Source organism: Mytilus edulis, chromosome 9, assembly GCF_963676685.1.
Source record: "Mytilus edulis chromosome 9, xbMytEdul2.2, whole genome shotgun sequence".
In the NCBI taxonomy this organism is placed as follows: Eukaryota; Metazoa; Mollusca; class Bivalvia; order Mytilida; family Mytilidae; genus Mytilus; species Mytilus edulis.
In genome coordinates this window covers 67,303,143-67,316,298 of record NC_092352.1, presented here as the reverse complement: position 1 = coordinate 67,316,298, position 13,156 = coordinate 67,303,143, and the positions used below count along the sequence as shown (strand labels likewise).

The following is a 13,156-nucleotide window of genomic DNA, read 5'->3' as shown; positions in this document are numbered from 1 at the left end:
TTTTATACCAATTTACAGAAGGCACTTGTCTCTGAAAAAAATAATTTCAGAGACAAGTGATTGTGCAATTCAGGGTTCATATGCAGTCAGAAATGTTTTTGTTGGGAGCATTTTTTATATATAGTGAGTTATGAAAGGGTGATCACTTTCAAATTACTAGAGTTTAATAATTATATTGGGAGGGTGGCACTACAATAATATATATTGAAACATATGGTCATGACATATATTTATTAATTAACACAGCTGAAAGTTTTTTTTAACTACTAGACAATCTTCCATCTATTTGTAATTTAATTTGCTGATGATGGTAGAACAGCTTCTATGTATTCTGTGTTCTGTACTAACAGAAAGTGACAGTAAACTGAAGTTTATCTGTAGTCATTATAATTATCCATCTACTGTAAATACTGAAATTATTGTGTGCATTTATAATGGCGTATTTGTCATTTCAGACTAAATGCAATTTTAATTTTTGCGATATTGAGAAAAATCCATTTTAATTTAAAAAAAAAAAATGGGAGTATACAAAATGTCCCTGTTGCATTTTTTTTTCACAAAATTAAAAACATTGCAATAATTTCTGAATTTACAGTACCTACCATTAATGAGTTTCAGCTTGTTGTCATGGTAACATCACGGCCGACTTCCTCAATAAAACTGTTAACATTACATCACTTTGATAATTTATCTGTAGTTTAAACATATTTTATTGTTGAAATTTACAAATGCATCACACAAAAGTTTTTCAACTTAGTAACTATATTGCGGCGATGTTCTATACTGTAAATTTAGAAATTATTGCGATGTTTTTTTTATCGCTAAAAATGCGACAGGGTTATAATCTCATTAATGTTAACTTGCATTTTGAAATTGTTATATGAATTAAACAAGATTTTTCTCAATATACCAAAAATTTAAATGTCACTTTAGTTTAGAATGACAAAATTGCAATAATAGATGCACGCAATAATTTCTGAATTTACAGTATTTTATTAAAAAAATTATGCTCTGTTATAAATACATGTTGGTTTCATGAGTGTGGTAATTTGTTAATCAGGTTATATTATATTAAGCATGAAAGTTATTTAAACTGAAGTTCCATTGTAAATGTTGCAGAAGGTGCAGAATTTTTATCTTAAGGTAGATCATAAGTAAATCTTTTTTGAGACAGAATTTTCTTATACTTAGCCAGAATGAAGATTTTAATATGCTCTTTTCAAAAATATAATAAAAAGTAGGGGTCACCGTGCTATTTTTCAAGCTATGAGTCGTTGAAAATTGCCTAAATTTGGTTAGATTGTTAATGGAAAAACACAATTGTGTGCATAAAAAATAATCTATGAGATAGAATTTTGAAATAAATTGTGAAAAGATAGGTTTTGTAATATGTTTTAAGAAAATAAAAAGAAAAAATGGTGTCACCGAACTTGTTTTCTTGCTACAAGTAAAAAGAAAAAAATTCCCTATCTGTCCAGTATAAATTTTTTACTAAAAGAGTTATCTTCCCTGAAATGGCTCATTTGAAAAAAATGATTCAAAAAGCAAAATAAAATGATATTTGTTTAATTATTTTGAATTATACAATAAATTGCCAAGTTTTCTTTATATTATTAAACAGTCTAACCATCAAATTGCAAATCTGTCTCCAAATTTGCAGATTTAGGCAAATAACTAGACCGGTTTTTTACTGTGATTGTTCAATCCAAGATGGCGGTATACCATGAATCTACCTTAATATATGTTGCTACAGGGTTGTACTTGTTACAAATTGTACATTAAAAACTTGTTACAAATTGTGCATTGAAAAATTGTTACAAATTGTACATTAAAAAAAATATAATTAAACGAGACCTGTGGTCAGATGTATGTACACACACAATAATTGTATATTTTTAGAATCAAAATTTATTATGAGAAGTATCATTGTTTTTTCTTGTTTATCATCTGTGCTAGCAAGGCTATAACTGATTTATAATAATTGCTTTGTTTATTGAAAACAAACATTTAAATTAATAGAGATGCCCTTAGAGAATATTTTAATTGTTTTTTTACTATTTTACTTAAATATAAAAAATAAGAAGATGTGGTATGATTATCAATCTGTCAACTTTCAACCAGAGTCTAATTGATGTAAAAGTAATAAGTTACCATACAGCCTTAAGAGATGACAAAAGCCCTATCTTTATAGCAAGCTATACCTAAAATGCCTCAGCATGAAAAGTGTAAAACAATTCAATTCAGAAAACGTACAGTCTGATTTATGGAAATAACAAGTAAACAAATGATATTGCAAAGGACATCCACTGAGTTGCGTGCTCCCAAGTTGGGACATACACAGACAGTATGTGACTGTGTAAACATGTTTGCCCAAACTGTTATTAGGCTATAAAAAATTGAAAACAACATGTTTAATAATTTCTTGCGTCCGTAGTACTTTTCTGGATTTACCTTCACCAAGAACGCTCAAGGCCAAACATTTGAAATCCGAAAAAATGTATAAGTACTGAAACCGTTGAAGAGCTATATGTCAAAAATACCTAAAATAAATAGCCAAATCCATCTAGAGCCAACTTTCCCTAGGGAGGTCAAACCTTAGTTTCTTAATAATTTAAAAATTTATAAACGGACAATTTTAGTAAAGTTTGTTAAATCATGTCAGTACCTAAATACTGACTACCGAGCTGATAATACCCTCAGGGACTAATAGTCCTCCAGCAGAGGTATCAACCCAGTGGTGTAAAAAATTGAAAACAACACGTTTAATACTTTCTTGCGTCCAAAGCGCTTTTCTGGATTTACCTTCATCTGGAACGCTATGATAACATAAACGGTACCAATTTTCCTGCACCAGATGCGCATTTCGACAATACATGTCTCTTCAGTGATGCTCGTGGCCTAAATATTTGAAAAACCAAAGCTTATATAAAAGATGAAGAGCTATAATCCAAAAGGTCCAAAAAGTGTAACCAAATCCATGAAAGGAATCAGAGCTTTGCATGAGGGAGATACATTCCTTAATTTATAATAATTTCTAACATTTTGTAAATTTTAATAACACAAAAAATCCGTATTTTCATGCCAGTACCGAAGTACTGGCTACTGGGCTGGAGATACCCTCGAGGACTTACAGTCCAACAGCAGAGGCATCGACCCAGTGGTAGTAATAACATAAACGGTACCAATTTTCCTGCACTGAAGTGTTCTTTGTACAACTTTAATCTGAACCCACCATGTTTCTGTAAATACAAAGATACATACAAATAGAACTAAAGCCTATAAAGACTAAACTACTAAACTAAATAGTTAACAATAGGATCCTTTCTCTTTCTTAGGGAGCTACTATTTGATTTTTTTTTGGGGGGGGGGGGGGGGGCTAGGATGAAATTTGAAAAAAATAGGCAGGACAGGAGTTCTGAGTAAAAAAAAAGGCAGGATGAGACACTTTGCAAAAAAAAAAAGGCAGGATGACAGTTTATGAAAAAAAGTGAGGACAAACTAATAAAAAAAAAGGCAGGACCAGATAGAGTGAAAAATAAAAAGGCAGGACAGAGATTACAACTAAAAAAAATTGCAGGACAAAATTTTTCATCCTAGCCCCCCCCTCCGCCCCCCCCCCATAAAAATCAAATGGTAGCTCCCTTAAGTAGATGTAAAGTTTATAAAATAAAAAAAAAGTTTTATAGATACTGCTTATCACATTATAACTAATCTCTCTTCCTGTTTTTTTTTAACTACTGTTCTCGAATATATAAATCACTAAATTGTAAGTGTCACATAATCAATGTAAAGCTTCTTCATGAAAACGGTATTAACAAGTCAAGTTTCAAAACAATATAAAAGGTTCTGTGCGCTTGCACCATGCTTGGTCCATACAATAGCTATCTGCTCATTTGTTTCAATCAAATGAACGGTTAGCTCTTCTTTTTGGATCATCTCCTTGATGCAACTTATTTCTAGTCTCAGTCTCTATTCAGATACATTATTCTTTGAATGAACAGCCCCAAAAAGGTCCTTGTTGTCAAAAACACATATCTAACTGAAGTACATTTATTGAAAACTAGTTCATTATACAAAGTAGCTAGTGATGTAGCACAATCAATACCATCGGCTAAAGCTAAAGCTTCGCTAGCTAGTGTACTTCTAACAACCCTTCTAATTGTCTTGGATTGCTATGTAACTGGATTGATTTTCCCATTTTCTCCCAGTACCATAATCACAAACTCTCCTTAACTTACCCCCATCAGGAAGATTACCAAAAGAAGCATTAGTATATTAAAAAAGTTCTACATGTTCTCCAAGTTCCTTGAAATGAAGAGAAACTGGATCGTTTGTAATTTTTCTTAAAAGCTTGTTCACTCTGTTTAAGTCTTCAATAGCACTTGTTTTTAACTTTGATGCTATCATAGCGATGTCAAAAGCAGTATCAGGACGAGTTTGTTTTGCAAGCCACAACAGTCGTCCAACTTTTGATCTAAGAACAGTTTGTTCAACTGGTGAAAGCTGAGAATCATTTGGCCCTTTCCTATCAATTTAGACTGTTTTAACACTTCAACATAATCTGTCTGACTCAGTATGATTTTATCATCCGCATGACTTCGACCCAGTCCTAAATATTTGAACGATTCTAAAGCTTCTTTTCCGACACTGAATTCCTTTGTTATTTTTGATATAACCTCAGTTTCAAACCAAAAAAAACATCAACAGGAACCGCAAATACACCATCAAGACCATTTGAATTATACCAGTAAAATACTGCTGGATCAACTTTAGATTCAGTACCTCCACATTTATTTAGGGTTTTCTTAACCTTTTCATACCATTTCAAAGAAGCATATTGAAGACCATACACACATTTCTCTAAAAGCCAGAGTTTTCCAATAGCATTAGCTTCTTTAGGTGGACGAAGATGAATTTTTCTTTGCATTTTCTCTCCTTACAGAAAGGCAGTTTTAATGTCTATGAATTGCTAGACAATTTTTAGTGCATTACGATTGAAAGAATTAGTATAAGAGATTGTTTGTCACATGTAGAAGAGTTATCTGTATTTCATCCAAACAATCTTCTTCAACCTTTTGCAAAGAGTCTTGCTTTCCTTTGTATTTTATTATCAGCTTCTTTTATAGTATATATCCATCTAGTGGATACACATGACTGACCATAGTTTTCAACTTCTTGATAAACATGATGTATCTTCCAATTTTCAAGTTCAGCTTTACGAGCATCATAAGTCAATCTCATTGAAGAATGCTTCTTCTGATTCTCCATCAACCACTGCATCCTGATCTGTGTCCGACTTTACAACTTGCAATTCATCAACTGTACTTAAGTCTATTGACAACTTGTTACTTCTAAGGTATTCAGGTTTCATATATTCTATATTGTACCAATTCTTTTATTTAACAATACTTAACCAGCTCTACTTAGAACAACTCCTTCTCGTGGAGTATCATCACCTAGCATTTTAAAGTTCTTTTTTTTGTTCCTTTTTTAAAAGTAATGCATTATTACACTTTAAATCAACACTTCTAATGTGTACTACAGATGTTGCTTGCTCATTACTCTGTTCTCTCACTGGAGTATCTTCATGATTATCATTATCAAGCTAAGAGTCACCTCCTAATCAACTTTCGTCATAAAATTCCCGCCCTTGATTCACAGGATTATCGCTGTCTAGTTGAGTCACCTGCCTAGTTCAGATTCATGTCCTTCTACTTCATCGTCACTTTCACCATGTTCATTGTCTAACTGATTGTTGACATGCGAGTCTTCCTCTTCATCACTATCATAATAAAGGACTTTATGTTCAACCTTATTCTGGTTAAAGTTTGGAGTTTTTATACATTCTTTCACTGTAACCCTCTTTTCCTGTTGTTTGTTTTTCTTATCTTTTTGTTCATCAACATCTCTTAAAATCCTTCATTCATGTACTCTTACATAATTTCCTCTACATCTTATAAACAAAACAGCATTGTTCTGTCCAATAACTGTACCAGGTCCTTTCCATTGATTGTCTCTAAGAAAGTATACTTTATCTCCATTTTTGAATTTCTCACCTAAAGGAAGAAACTGCTTCCGAAGGGCACGTCTAATTTTCTCTGAGGATTCTGATGCTACAAATGCTTTCCTTGCCTCGTGAAGACCAACTTAGTGTTTTCCCATTGTTTTACTCATGGTTTCTCCCTCAAGAGCTGGAGGTTTATTGATTATTGTTGATGTCAGGTAAGGATTTCTTCTGAACACATTTGATAAGGACTATACCCATACACATTTCCAAGACTATTTTTGGCATTCACAGCCCAGCTAATTGCAGTTTTACAAGATAGATTTGAGCTTTCTCTGATTTTGTTTACTGTTTCAGTTACAGTTGCGTTATGTCGTTCTACAATTCCATTTGACCAGGGACTGTATCCTGCTGTTGTCTTAACTGACATGTTTAGATTTTCAGCCATATCACGAAAAGTTTGAGAATTAAATTCCCCACCATTGTCAGTGTATACGAGTACTTTAACTTCAGGAGCACCATGTACACTAACCCATATCTGCATAAATTTATCCACTACTAACTGTGAGTCTTTTCTCCTGATAATGGCTGCTGCACTCAAACGGCTAAACAAGTCAATTATGTGCAAATAGTAGAAATTGTGACCAATTTCATGTAAATCCATAGCAACAATTTGGTTAAAGCATTTGCATGGGAAAATCCCGCTATTGCCTTTGGCTTCGGACGTTGGTACTTGAAACACACAATGCACTTTGAGCAAACATCATTCACTATTGCCTTTGTATCTGAGTAAACTGAGCCTGCACTGTTCAATAGAGATAACAACTTTTCATATGCGGCATGACCAAATTGTTTATGCAGTTTTAGAGAATCTAGAATCAACCTTTAGGATTTCCTCCTCACTCACTACATAATCGGTCTGTCCAGTTCTTTTGTCTTTGATGTTTATGCAATAATGACCATTTGAGACGAAATTAAGATCAATTTCTTTTCCGATCATTGTCACTTTATCATTATGGAGATCCAGAACTGTTTGTGCTATTTTCAAAGAATCTTTGCTCAATAATAGAGTTATTTCGCAGTCAACTACTTCTGTTTCTATGAAACATTTTAAAGACCCAATGGTAACAGGTAACTTCACAGACTAATAAGAAATTACTGTGTTACCATCAACAAAAATGACCCATAGCACTTATGCCCTACAACCTTACTAGTTTGTATGCAAAAGGTTAAAAGGATAGGTTGTAGCTCTTTTTACACCGAAGTCGACATAAACTATTGCCGGCTGGCCAAACTAAACGATTCTGCACGTGGGCCACTATACAAGAGGTAGAGGTGGGCATTGACTCTAAAATGGTCTATAGCACTTATTCCCTAGACCCGTAAGAGTTAGTCAGCAAAGGGAAAGGGGGGGGGGTACCTTGGTATATCACAAAGTCGAATTAAGCTATTGCCGGCTAGCCAAACTAAGAGATTCCCCATTTGGGCCATGATACCAGATGTAGAGGTAGTTATTGCCTTTACAATGGTCCATAGCACTTATGCCCGAGACCCGTACGAGTTTTTCTGCAAAGGGTTAAAAGATGGTAGAGGTAGCTCTATTTACAACGAAGTCGACAAACTATTGCCGGCAGGCCAAACTAAGAAATTCTCTATGTAGGCCATTATACCAGAGGTAGAAGTGGGCATTGACTCTAAAATAGCCCATAGCACTTATGCCCTTGACCCGTACGGGTTTCTTTGCAAAGGGTTAAAAGGGGAAGGTCGTAAGTCTGTTTACAACGAAGTCGACACAAACTATTGCCGGTTGGCCAAACGGAGAAATTCTCCACGTGGGCCATGATACAAGGGGTAGAGTTGGGCATGGACTCTAAAATGGCATATAGCTTTATGCCTTATACCCGTACGAGTTAGTCAGCTAAGGGAAAGGGGGTTGGGGTACCCTGGTATATCACCAAGTCGAATTAAGCTATTGCCGGCTGGTCAAATTAAGACATTCTCTACTTGGGCCATCATATCAGAGGTAGAGGTAGTTATTGTTTTTAAAGATGGCTCGTAGCACTTATACCCTATACCCGTACGAGTTTGTCTGTAAAGTGTTAAAAGGGGGAGATGGTAGCTCTGTTTACAACGAACTCGACATAAACTATTGCCGTCTGGTCAACTAAGAGATTCTCCACGTGGGCCATTATACTAGAGGTAGAGTTGGGCATTGCCTCTAGAATGGCCTTAAAGCACTTATGCCCTAGACCCGAACGAGTTAGTCAGCAAAGGGAAAGGGAGGTACCCTGGTATATCACAAAGTCGAATTAAGCTATTGCCGGCTGGTAAAACAAAGATAATCTCCACTTGGGCCATGATACCAGAGGTAAAGGTAGTTATTGCCTTTAAAATGGCCCTGACACTAATGTCATAGACCCGTACGAGTTGGTCTACAAAGGGTTAAAAGGGGCAGGTGATTACTCTGTTTACAACGAAGTCGACATAAACTATTGCCGGCTGGCCAAACGAAGAGATTCTGCACTTGGGCCATTTTACCAGAGGTAGAGTTGGGCATTGACTCTAAAATGGACTATAGCACTTATGCCATAGACCCATACGAGTTATTCAGCAAAGGGAAAGGGGGTTACCCTGGTATATCTCAAAGTTGAATTAAGCTATTGCCGGCTGGCCAAACTAAAAGATTCTCCACTTAGGCCATGATACCAGATGTAGAGGTAGTTATTTCCTTTAAAATGGCCCATAGCACTAATGCCTTAGACCCGTACGAGTTTGTCTGCAAAGGGTTAAAAAGGGGTAGAGGTAGCTCTGTTTACAACGAAGTCGACACAAACTATTGCCGGCAGGCTAAACTAAGAAATTCTCTACGTGGGCCATTATACTAGAGGTAGAATTTGGCATTAACTCTAAAATGGTCCAGAGCACTTATGCCTTAGACCTGTACAGGTTTCTCTGCGAAGGGTTAAAAGGGGGAGGTCGTAGGTCTGTTTACAACGAAGTCGACACAAAATATTGACGGCTGGCAAAACGAAGAGATTCTCCACGTGGGCCATTATACCAGAGGTAGTTGGGCATGGACTCTAAAAAGGCCTATAGCACGTATGCCCTAGACCATACCAAAAACGATTCTGATAGGTATAGTGCTTGATTACTTCTGTACTGGATGATGAGGAATGCAGCAAGTTTCACTTGTTTCATCTACCTTCTGTACAAATTCCCTTCGTTCCTGCTGTTGTATAATGTTTCCGTACTTCTTTAACATATCTGAGTTTTGAGTAAGATTTTTAAGGACGTTTTCTGTCCTTCTGTTCGTGACTGCTTAATTTGTAGGCAATTCATCATGATCCTGTTTCCAAGGTAATCTAGCGAAATATTTATTTTCTCGGAACTCAATTGATCTGTCCTGATAGACTTTAATATATGGATCGTCGTCTTCGTCTACCTCCCTACTATTTATTCCTTTTGAATCTAAATTAAAAAATCTCTCTAGATTGTATTCTTCAACTTTAAGGTTGCATTTCTGTAAATATTGACAATGCAATTTCCCATAGGAACTCCTTTTACGGCTAAAACTGTACCACTTTTACTATGAAGTTTTGAAAAAAATCTTATCCTAGAATTGAAAGTTCATATGCACCACAATTTTTTTCAAAGGTCAAAATATAGGGCTGTGCGGCATATTTTCAACATTTATATGCCCTGAACTTCTCAGAGTTTAAACTTACACTAATTTTCTTAACTACCCCTACCTCGAATGAAAGGTTACCACAGATTTCAATGTAAACAATATGCACGTGTTTATTTACTGGTAACATTCCCAAGTTCTGTCTCTGCGATATGGAACACAGAGAGCATAACTGGGAACCAGTATGTAAACAAAATGAATTTTCTATGAATATTCAATTACTCCCCAAAAGAGGCGTGTTTTGAGAAACAGCTGTATTTACAAAGTGCAACCTTAAGTGATATTAAAGGTTTCTCAACATCTTACAAACGTACGAAAATTGCCCCAACTTAACTTAACTTAATGCTTGCATTTCCTATCATGATTTTCTTGATAGAGGGTTACTGCTCACAAGGAAGCTATTAAACCAAGAGTTCCAAATGGTGAAGTTGAAATCATCCCTTCGTAAATTTTACGGACGCCATCACGAGTTGGTTGACCGTTATGGAATAACCGTTTCACAAATGATATCGGAGATGTTCCTTACGTCGTAACTACAATCCCCTTCCCTTTCATGAATGTGACCTACCGAATTAGACTATTTACCGGATTTGTAATCACATAAGCAACACGACGGGTGCCACATGTGGAGCAGGATCTGCTTACCCTTCCGGAGCACCTGAGATCACCCCTAGTTTTTGCTGGGGTTCGTGTTGTTTATTCTTTAGTTTTTATGTTGTGTCATGTGTACTATTGTTTTTCTGTTTGTCTTTTTCATTTTTAGCCATGGCGTTGTCAGTTTGTTTTAGATTTATGAGTTTGACTGTCCCTTTGGTATCTTTCGTCCCTCTTTTCTTTTTTTAACGTTACTTGCCGTAACGAGAAAAGAGGGGACATTAATTTGTTTAATTATATTGGACTATCGGCTGTGTTCGTCTTCCCTTTGAAATGTCTGTTATTTAAAAAACTTTTAGAACATTAAGCATGCTAGTCTTCGACGTGTTAGTTTTCTTACCGTATGTAGGTCCCGAAAGCATATATCCGATTTTGGATTTCACGGCGGTTGGACCGTTTCCACATACTATATGATCTTCTACAATGTCCCAGTAGTGGTATGCGCCTACCAGCTACGATATCTCGAATGAATCGTGCTGTGTCACCGTGTGCGCTAACTTTAAACCAAGCAAATAACCATTCTGTGTATCATTATTACGTACGTGATTCTGTAGAGGCATGCCGATCATCGGTACTATCAGTACTTTCGTTGCCATAACGTTTCCTGCATCGGTTTTCAGATAGATCGTTGTCTTTTCTAGGTGTCTCGCGTTTATCTCTTTACCTCATAAATGCCGATAAATGTTATATTTCTGTTCCGCTATCTGTTAATTTAATTGATTCGCTAAGTTCTGCGTTAAAAACGATCTTTGCGCTCCTTCGTCAAAAAGAATATTCGTATCGATAAAGTGGTGATTCGAGCCTATTTGTGCTACGGCAGTTTTCAAAAGTACATTTGATTGCGATTCTGTCGATTGAGAATACAAAATGGTAGCATCATGTTCCGTATTATGAATGTCATTCACGAGGTGAACGTTTGTCAAATTCGAAGATGGTGGATTTGACGGGTTGCTACTCTGATTATCTTTCGCGAGAAAATTCGTATGCGTTGAGTTACTACCCCCGTTTCTATGGCTAACCTCATTCCCTGGTTTTAGGTTGTTTGTTGGACGCGCATTACACAAGCTTGTATGGTGTTTCTTATTACAATATGTACATGTGTGTTTAGATTTACATTCGTTTAGTCTGTGTATACCAAGGCAGTTAAAGAATAACTTATCACGTTTTATTATGTTTATCCGGGATTCTGTGTCGGCTATTTTACTGCAATGGGTTGGTGCGTGTATTTCGTGACAGAAAACGCTAGATCTAGTCTCAATATTTTTGTACGATTTGGACTTTACCAATTTCGTGCGTCGACTCCATCTCTTGTCCTGCGTCCATTATAACGATCTCGTCTAATATGCTTTTACGGAGGTACTGTTATACCGAAGTTTTTGTTCTGTGTTCTCGCGAGAGATATTTTCTGACTTCCACGGGTAATTTGTTCATAATAATTGGAACACGTAGCGTGCCGTATATTTCCCGTGTCTGACGCAAAGTTTCTAATCCCCTGACGTAACTTTCAATTTTATCATAAAAACTTCGTAAGCTTGTTAGATAATTTCTAGTCGAAGGAATTTCTAATCCTAGTGCTTCGTGTTCTAGCTGAGCTTTCAAGTAGTTAAACTTTTGTATATTTATAAGTGACATGTTGAGATGTACGGCCAACTCATATGAGTCCCAGAAGGTTTGCCATTCTAAAATGGTGTATGAGAAAGTTGGAATCGTAAGTTTTGGTAGGCCGTGACTCTGATTACTAGCTAAAGAAAATGTACTTTATAGCGTGTTGAATGTGAGACTGGCTTGGGTAGACTGGTTTTCAAACGACTGTGCGCTGTGTGGGTTGGCTATGTTGTGCGTTGGAACAAACGGTATAGTTTTTGGATTTAATGTGTGAGTTGTAGTACTTTAGTATATGATTCAATATGACGGGATTGCAGGGTTTTGGACATTTTGTATGAACTTACGTACGAGTCGAATCTTCGTTACCATATTCACCGAAAATTCAGCTGAATCAATAATCTCATTTCCACATCTTACGGTTCCGTTAACTTTAGAATTTGTTCATTCAACTTATTAAACAATGTTTGTTTTTGCACAAGTTTTCCGAGTGTTGCAATGACTTCTACTTCATCGAAATTTGTATTCTCCTTTGCTTCATCTAATCTTCGGAATACCTTGAACTACACGTATTTTGCGATGCAAGTCCAAAGGCGTGTGTAGCGACTGCATATCTGAACAACGGACTCGAAACTACCTAAGTGATTGCGAAAAGCAGATTAGAAACCTAACATAACCGCAACTAGAACTTATGGCCGCAGTTATTGGAACTAGACTAGCGTCACATATAAGATCGACCTTTAAATGTAAAAACGTGGTTTTATGGTCGGATAGCTGTATAGTATTGCACTGGTTAAAAACATCGAAACCGTTTGAACGATTTATTGTGAATAGAGTGCGAGAAATAACAAAATCTACAAATCAACATGAATGCCCAAAAGAATGCAACCCAACCGATCTTTTAACACGAGGAATTGACGTCGATCAATACATCGATAGTGTCATTAAAAAAAAGACCGAATTAGTTAACGGTATTGACAAATACAGAAGAAAACGACGACGAGGAATTTCTAAACAATGAAGTTCATACTGATCACTATGGTATCAGTAACGTTATAGACAATTCATAATATGGAACTTTCAGGAAAGTGATTCGACTAGCTGCTTACGTTCAGCGGTTCATATCCAACTACCGATATACCGATATACCAAACATCTGAGATAAAAACACAAGGAAATATCCGAGCATTAGACAATTAGGACTCTTCATA

At 36.0% G+C, this 13,156-nt stretch overlaps 1 long non-coding RNA gene across 1 annotated transcript; it reads right to left on the bottom strand.

The window, feature by feature from the left end:
- Positions 1 to 2: 2 nt before the first annotated feature.
- On the bottom strand, positions 3 to 1,923 carry LOC139488849 (uncharacterized). The gene is made up of 2 exons (XR_011656095.1): positions 1,734 to 1,923; positions 3 to 1,137 (listed from the first exon to the last, which is right to left on the bottom strand). It is a non-coding gene; the product is annotated as an uncharacterized lncRNA (long non-coding RNA).
- Positions 1,924 to 13,156: the final 11,233 nt, after the last annotated feature.